Below are 7,388 nucleotides of genomic sequence, written 5' to 3'. Positions count from 1 at the left end.
CGACAAGAGATGGAGAATGTCATGGATTGCCTAATTAAGGAAGGGATAGTCGAGAAATCAGATTGTCCCTGGTCAGATCCCGTTGTGTTAGTCTAGAAGAAGGATAGGACCCAATGCTGCTGTGTGGACTTCAGGGCTCTTAACAGTATAACTGAAAAGGACTCATACCCGCTGCCAAGAATTGATGATACTCTTGATGCCCTAAGTGGAGCCAGGTTTCCATCAAGTGAAAATGGCTGAAGCAGATAAACCTAAGACTGCATTTAGTTATGGCCAAGGTCTCTGGCAATACCGTGTGATGCCATTCAGGCTTAGCAATGCTCCAGCAACATTTGAGAGGCTGATGGAAAGAGTATTGGAAGGCCTACAATAGAGGATAGCCCTAGTGTACCTGGATGATGTCCTTGTGTTTGCAACATCGTTTGATGAGGAAATATCCCGACTAGAGGAAGTATTCAAGCATTTGAAAGCAGCAAACCTCAAACTCCACCCCAAGAAATGCCAGAAAGAGGTGCTTTACTTGGGTCACATTGTAAATGAGCATGGTGTGTGAACTGATCCTGACAAGGTGAAAGCAGTGCATGATTGGCCAACAGCAAACATTGTGGGAGAGTTAAGAAGTTTCTTGGGACTCTTTACCTATTACTGGAAGTTTGTGAAGGACTTTGCACCTATAGCTGGTACGCTACATGATTTGACAAAAAAAAAGGCCAGAAGTTCGAATGGACAGTTTCTTGCCAGTATGCTTTCAATACATTGAAAGAAAAATTGGCCTCAGCTGTACTTTTAAAGCTTCCAAATCCCTCACTGCCGAACATACTGGATTGTGATGCTAGTAATGTTGGAATTGGAGAAATGTTGTCTCAGAAAGTGGTTGAAAACGAACATGTGGTGGCCTACATTAGTAGGGTCCTGAGTAGACCAGAGAGAAACTACTGTGTAACATGAAGGGAACTCCTTGCTATAGTAATATTTCCATCCTTACCTCTATGGTGCCAGGTTTACCATCAGGACAGACCATGCTGCATTACGCTGGTTAAGATAATTAAAGAACCCAGAGGGACAACTGGCACGTTGGATCGGAAAGATAGACCAGTATAATTATGATATTGAATATAGAGAAGGAAAATCTCATGGAAATGCCGATGGACTGAGCCAAAGACCCTGCAGAAATGACTGCAGACATTGCTGCAAAACAGAGAGGTTGAACTTTGAAGTCAAAGTGACCGAAGGAGTTGATGATGATGAATTAGAACCAAGTATAGATGTTAAAACAGAAAGGATAAAGACCAAGATTTGAAGTCAATAGTTGATTTTCTACAAGCAAGTGTTTTGTGCCCTGCTTGGGAGAAGGTATCTAGCTTAAGCCCTGTGACAAAGAACTATTGGGCACAATGGGACCAGTTGAAGCTTGAAGATGGTATTCTTCTCCAGAGATGGGAAAGTGACGACATGTCAAACAGTTATACTGAGAAAGTTACGGGAAGTTGTGCTGCGTCAATCCCATGATAATTTAACAGGAGGACATCTTGGAGTTAAGAAAACATTGAGTCACCTGTGACAGAGATGTTACTGGATGTGTATGAGGCAAGATGTGGAAGAATGGTGCAGGACCTGCAATACATGTTGTGCTAAAAGGGGACCCAAGCATAAGAGACGTGCTCCAATGAAGTTATATCAAGTTGGTGCACCAATGGAAAGAGTAGCCATTGACATTGCTGGTCTTTTGCCCCAAACTCGTGCTGGAAACAGGTACATTTGTGTGGTGATGGATTATTTCACCAAGTGGCCTGAGGCATATTAGTGATTTTTTCTTCAGATTTGGTATGCCATACGAACTGCATTCGGATCAAGGCCTTAACTTTGAATCAGCTGTGTTCCATGAATGTTGCAAGTTGTTTGGTATACGAAAGACCAAGACAACGCCACGTCACCCACAGTCTGTTACCTGAAAAAACCACTGTTGAAGAAGAAACTCTACCCGGTTTTGAGAAGGAAAACAGTGAAGCTCTTAATGAAGTTACTACCACTGATTTGACTGCTACCGATAATGGGACATTTCCTGATGGAGCAGATGAACCCCACGTGAAGCAGAACCCAATGAGACGGAGACCAGTAGGGAAGAAAATACGTCCTGTAAAATTAAGAGACTTTGTTGTATTTTAATTTTGTGTTTGTAAATTCTGTACATTTAATTAAGTTATTGTTAATTATCTGTTGGTTTAATGTAAGTGACTAGTGTTCGGGACAAAGAATAATAAGGAAGGGGCAGTGTTACGACAGTGGAAGTCGCGTGATGCTGGGAGCATGCGTGCTGGAGTTTCTCGAAGGATCATGAATTATCGGGAGGCCCGAGTTTGTTCGAGGCGCCCTCTTTTTTAGTATATAAGCCTGGAGAGAAAAACCAGCGCGATGGAAGAGATATAGATAGATCGGAGATATAGATAATTGAGTGAAGCGAACAGTAGGCACCGTAAATGAAGTGTGTGAATCACTGTGATTTATAGCGTGTGTTATAAAAGTTGTTAAGTGTATCACAAAGTTTGTATCGAGAAAGAATAAACCAGTTTTAATCAAGAAAGAACTTGTATCGCTGAAGTTTCTCGGAAAGAATTTCTACGGGAAATTAACAAACAAGCAGATACGTAACAGTGCATTCTCACGCGTGGAGATGCAGTTTCTTTATTAAATAATTGTAACGGACTAAACAAGATGTCGTTACAATCAGGGTCAAACAAAAATACTGGAAAGAAACTCCAACCTTTTCTTTCTAAGATATCAAAAGATGTTTCTTTCTTTTTGAGCGATATTTTATGTATCTGATACACAGTTAGGACAATTGAGGTTGTTAGATAAAAGCTTAAGGAAATTGACATTTGGATTCAACTACTAATCATGATTGGGAAATTTGATAAACCAACATGCTGAAAGGACTTTGTAATCGTTTCTTTTCGAGCACTCAGCTTAAGTTTTTTTGGCAAATGCTAAATTTTCTTAGCAAACTCTTAATCTTGTGTGACTTTGTGTTGTGTCACGTACTGGTTGGTATATATACATAGTTTCCTTATAAACAGTTGTGTTGTAAGATAGCATGGGAAATTAACATAGACTATATAAATGAGAGAAAGTGTGTATGATTTTTCTATATTTTTGTCTTAGTTATTGTTCATGTTTATATAATTTAGTGGATTTTTCTCCACTTTTAGATGGCAATTCTGGCTAATTGCTAAGTTATGATGGTGAAAGTAATTTTTGATGTCATCCTTTGTGTACATTCTACTTAGACTGTGTGCATATTAATATATTTTACAGTTGATGAAAAAAAAATGTACTCAGAATGGATGTTTGTAACAGGATAGGCAAATTTTGCTTATTTCGTTACTGGACGTGAAAATCAGGTTAACCATTGAATGAGGAAGTTGTGTACTGCAAGTACACACATACGTTAATTTGTTTTATCAGAGTATTACTTTTTGAATAAAGCAGACATTATTCACAAAATTCTTGTGAGATTGTACTTATTTATTCAAATTATGTTAAACATGTTTCAGACGACAGATTGAAGTGGAAGATATACAAGTTATGAAAGAAAGATTAGGAGCTCTGGTCATTGGTTACTAAGCAGTTGACTTAATTTCAATTACTAGAGTAAGTTATGGGTCGCAGTTTTAATCCTCTTTCCTGATGGGTGTGAGGTCTATTTTTATGATAACCAGACAGATATGGAAGAACTCACGTGTATGTGAGATAACCGAACTTCCAGACTGTTGGCTGTATCACAACAATTCCAGTTTTTGCTATGTTTTCTTGGTACTTTGATAGTTCCTTTTTAGATGTATAAGTTCCCAGTTTTCATTTTTGTCAGTAATACGTAGCTTCTTTATAAACGTAAAGAAAATAACGACCTATATCTCCAGAATGTAACTTTATTAGCCCAATATTTCGCTATTTGGACTTCGTCAGGAGCTATCGATTTCCTATCAGTTTACTCCAGTTTGGGCTAAACAAAGTTAAGAATAATAACTTTCTATACTTCAATTCGGGGGCTCACCAGCTAACGAAAAAATGCGGGGTTTGGGCTGCAAGAAAAAACACCTACTCACAAAAAAAAAAGAATTAAAACATAATTGCAGTTATCGGTTCCAGCTCCATGGGTTCTGTGAATGTTTGAGCACCCTAAAGTTAAGTAATGTGAATGTTGAAGGTGTGCAAAATGTATCCAGCACCCATTGTATTTAGAAAAGTTAGCGCTAATGAGTGTAGTATAATATGTTATAGTTTATATAAAATCTTAAAATAGATTTATAGCACTATGAATACGCTTAGTAAAGGCCCTATGAGCCAGTGTTCAGCGATGATTTGCCTCTATTAAGAACTTTGAGCCTCTTACAACCATGAATTAACAGATAATTTTTGTAACTCAGTGGCGAAACTATCACACATTTTGGAATGACTTAGCATAGCCTCTACTGCTTTCGCAAATGTATAAGACTGTTGCGTCAGCGAGGTCACGTGACTAGTGTCACGCCACGTTTCTAGAACTATCTTGTTCCTTCGTGAATGCCCTAGCATTTACTAGATATATGTTTGTCTGGTATATATATAAGACGCTCACAACGTGACAACAATGTGTGTGTAGACAGTGAGTAATTGATCTGTAGTCAGAGAGTATTATTGAAGTTGAGCACGTTCGTTGTTATAGCGTTTGTTTTAGCGCGATTGTTGAAATTAAGTGTATCGTAAAGTTATATTCGGAAAGAATAAACCAGTTTTATTAAGTAAGGACTTGTGTCGCTAAAGTTTCGGGAACGAATTTACGGGAAATCAATTAACAAACGGAGACATAACAATAACATAAGATATGTAACCCACTTGTTTTTTCAGATATACATCACTTGTGTCTATATAATGGTGTGTCTAGTGTTTTATCGATAATCGGTTTGGGAATTGGACTGATTACTGCATAATCGGGCAATAATTGGAATTGGTAGAATTTGTCAAATTTCCCAATCATGGAAGAACAATTGCAAGAAATTTAAATATAACACCACCCAGACCATTCGCAACAACAATCTTATTAATGCTTACAATCACAACCTTGTATATTTCCTTTTTCTTTCAACACAAAACATTATTTACCACAGAATAAAATATCATCAGTTAAAACAATCTTCATCTATTTCTCATTTATTTACATAAGTTGATACCCTGAACAAAAGAAAGGTTAAAAATCAATGCTCTACACATCGTGAAGCACACCCATTTCTATATTAACCATACAATAGCAAATGGTTGATAACAGCCCCCTATGCACAGAGCTAATACACACTGTGTGCTTGTCAGATTTCTGTGTGGACTTTTCCCCGAAGTTCTCAGGATAATACACCATGTGGCTCTCCGTTAGTACCACACTGTGGTTTTCCAGTTTTATGCTCAGTTTACCAGTTCTTAGAGATAAAAAAATTGGTTTGCTCTTTTTACAATGTCTGTCTTGCAGCACTGGTCATTCCTCAAGTTCACACCAAGAGAAAAACAATTAACTCTTATTATTATTGTACCTTCCAAACTGTAATGACCTACAATTGTTTTTTGGAAAGGTTAATATGGAGTGTGGCTTCATTCTCAGCACAACAAAGCCACATACAATATAGTATACAGTTAACCCTGTAACAACAATTTGTTTACAAGTTGAAGTTTGAACATGGATGTTCTATGAATCACAAACATTCTCGCCATGTGCATACCGAGCTTATGCATCATGGTACATACACTGACAATCCTCAGCATACACCATGTGTATGTAGCCTACATTACATGGAGGCTTTAGAATCATGCCGCATTACAAACGAAAACTTTCAAAGGCTGTCACTTGATTTGACGTTTGGTTGGAATACTTTGGTTTAAAAAGTGGTTTAGTTCAAAATGTGTAGAGTGATAGCAAAAGTCTTCAAATTTATGGCTGAAGTGAATGATGAATTTGGGCAATATACTTCAACAATTTGATAGTCTCTCACAATGATTACATAGCATTATGTATCAATCATGTACTAGCCAGAAGGTCAGTCCCAATTTTTATTTTTCACTTGTTTAAATGGGACATTTATTGATAACTTCAGCCATTTTAAATTTAATGAAGCTTCAAAGTACACTTTCTTACAATTATTAAGGTTAAACTGTTAACAATACCTCACAATGAAATCAACAATTTTACTGTACATAATCAGAATGGGCAATTGTACACTATAATAATTGGCAGTCAGTGATTTCTGATTGTGACATGATCGGTAAAACAATAGGCATGTCATTGTTCTTCAATCAAAACGGTATCTTGTCCTACAAACATACCAGCTAACTCTTTTGCCTGTGTTAAATTCTGATTGTTAGCACAGTCCTCTACTAGAAACTTCTGGTGCTCAGAAAGCTATGCACTGATTTTTAGGAAAGATGCAGAGGATGTCACATTAGATGCCAATTGATTATTTGCATCACTTATGCTTGTCATCAATCTTCCATCTGAATGTCACTTGTGTCAAAAAGTTCTGTATTGCAAAATAAAATTAATATTGCCATAACTAGTGATCAGAAAAGACACAGTTGAAGTAGTGACTTTTTCCTTTATGTTCTTTACATCTTTATCCTTTTCCTGATGGGTCACAGGTCAAAGGCCATGTCATCGCGTTTGTTGACTCGCATTCAAAATTTATTGAACTACTATTTTATGAATGTATATCAATAAGTTTGGTATCAAATTGTAGATTATAATTTAAATTTAGGTATGATTTATTAGTTTGTTTCTTGATTTAAAAGTAAATATTAAAAAGAAATCCTAAATATCGATTTTTGTGTGTCACATGGTATGTTGAGTTCAAATTAGATGTTTGTGATGTCCAAGTACAAAGTCTATAGTTTATTATGAATTAGGTACTCAAATTACTGATATTGACAAGCTAAAATATCAAATAAGAATCTCTTATATTGTTTATTTGCTGAGATAACGATACATGTACTGAACAAACATATTATCCCCGCTCACCTCTTTTCTCAGCATAACTGAAGTATTCAGCACCAAACTCATTCTTTTAAAGCTTAGATTCAAAAAAGTAAGGTGAGACTTTAGTAAGCTCAAAATTTCATATTTTTTAGACCCAAATACTGCTTAGTTACTAAGTTTGTTAAATTATAGTGGAATTCTGTGGTATTGATATAGTAATTTATGCTTTTTGGTTACTTCAAAATGTATATATAAAACCTAAAAAAAATATTTCATTTCACATCCTTCACATGCAAAAATTGGTGAGGCTTAGCAAATGAGTACAAAGGCCGAAACTGGAAGATGTAAATATGTTTCTATAATTCTTTATTTACTGTTCCATGTTTTAAGAAAAATA

The sequence above is a fragment of the Limulus polyphemus genome, unplaced genomic scaffold, assembly GCF_000517525.1.
Source record: "Limulus polyphemus unplaced genomic scaffold, Limulus_polyphemus-2.1.2 Scaffold2525, whole genome shotgun sequence".
Lineage (NCBI taxonomy): Eukaryota > Metazoa > Arthropoda > Merostomata > Xiphosura > Limulidae > Limulus > Limulus polyphemus.
This window is presented reverse-complemented; position numbering follows the sequence as displayed.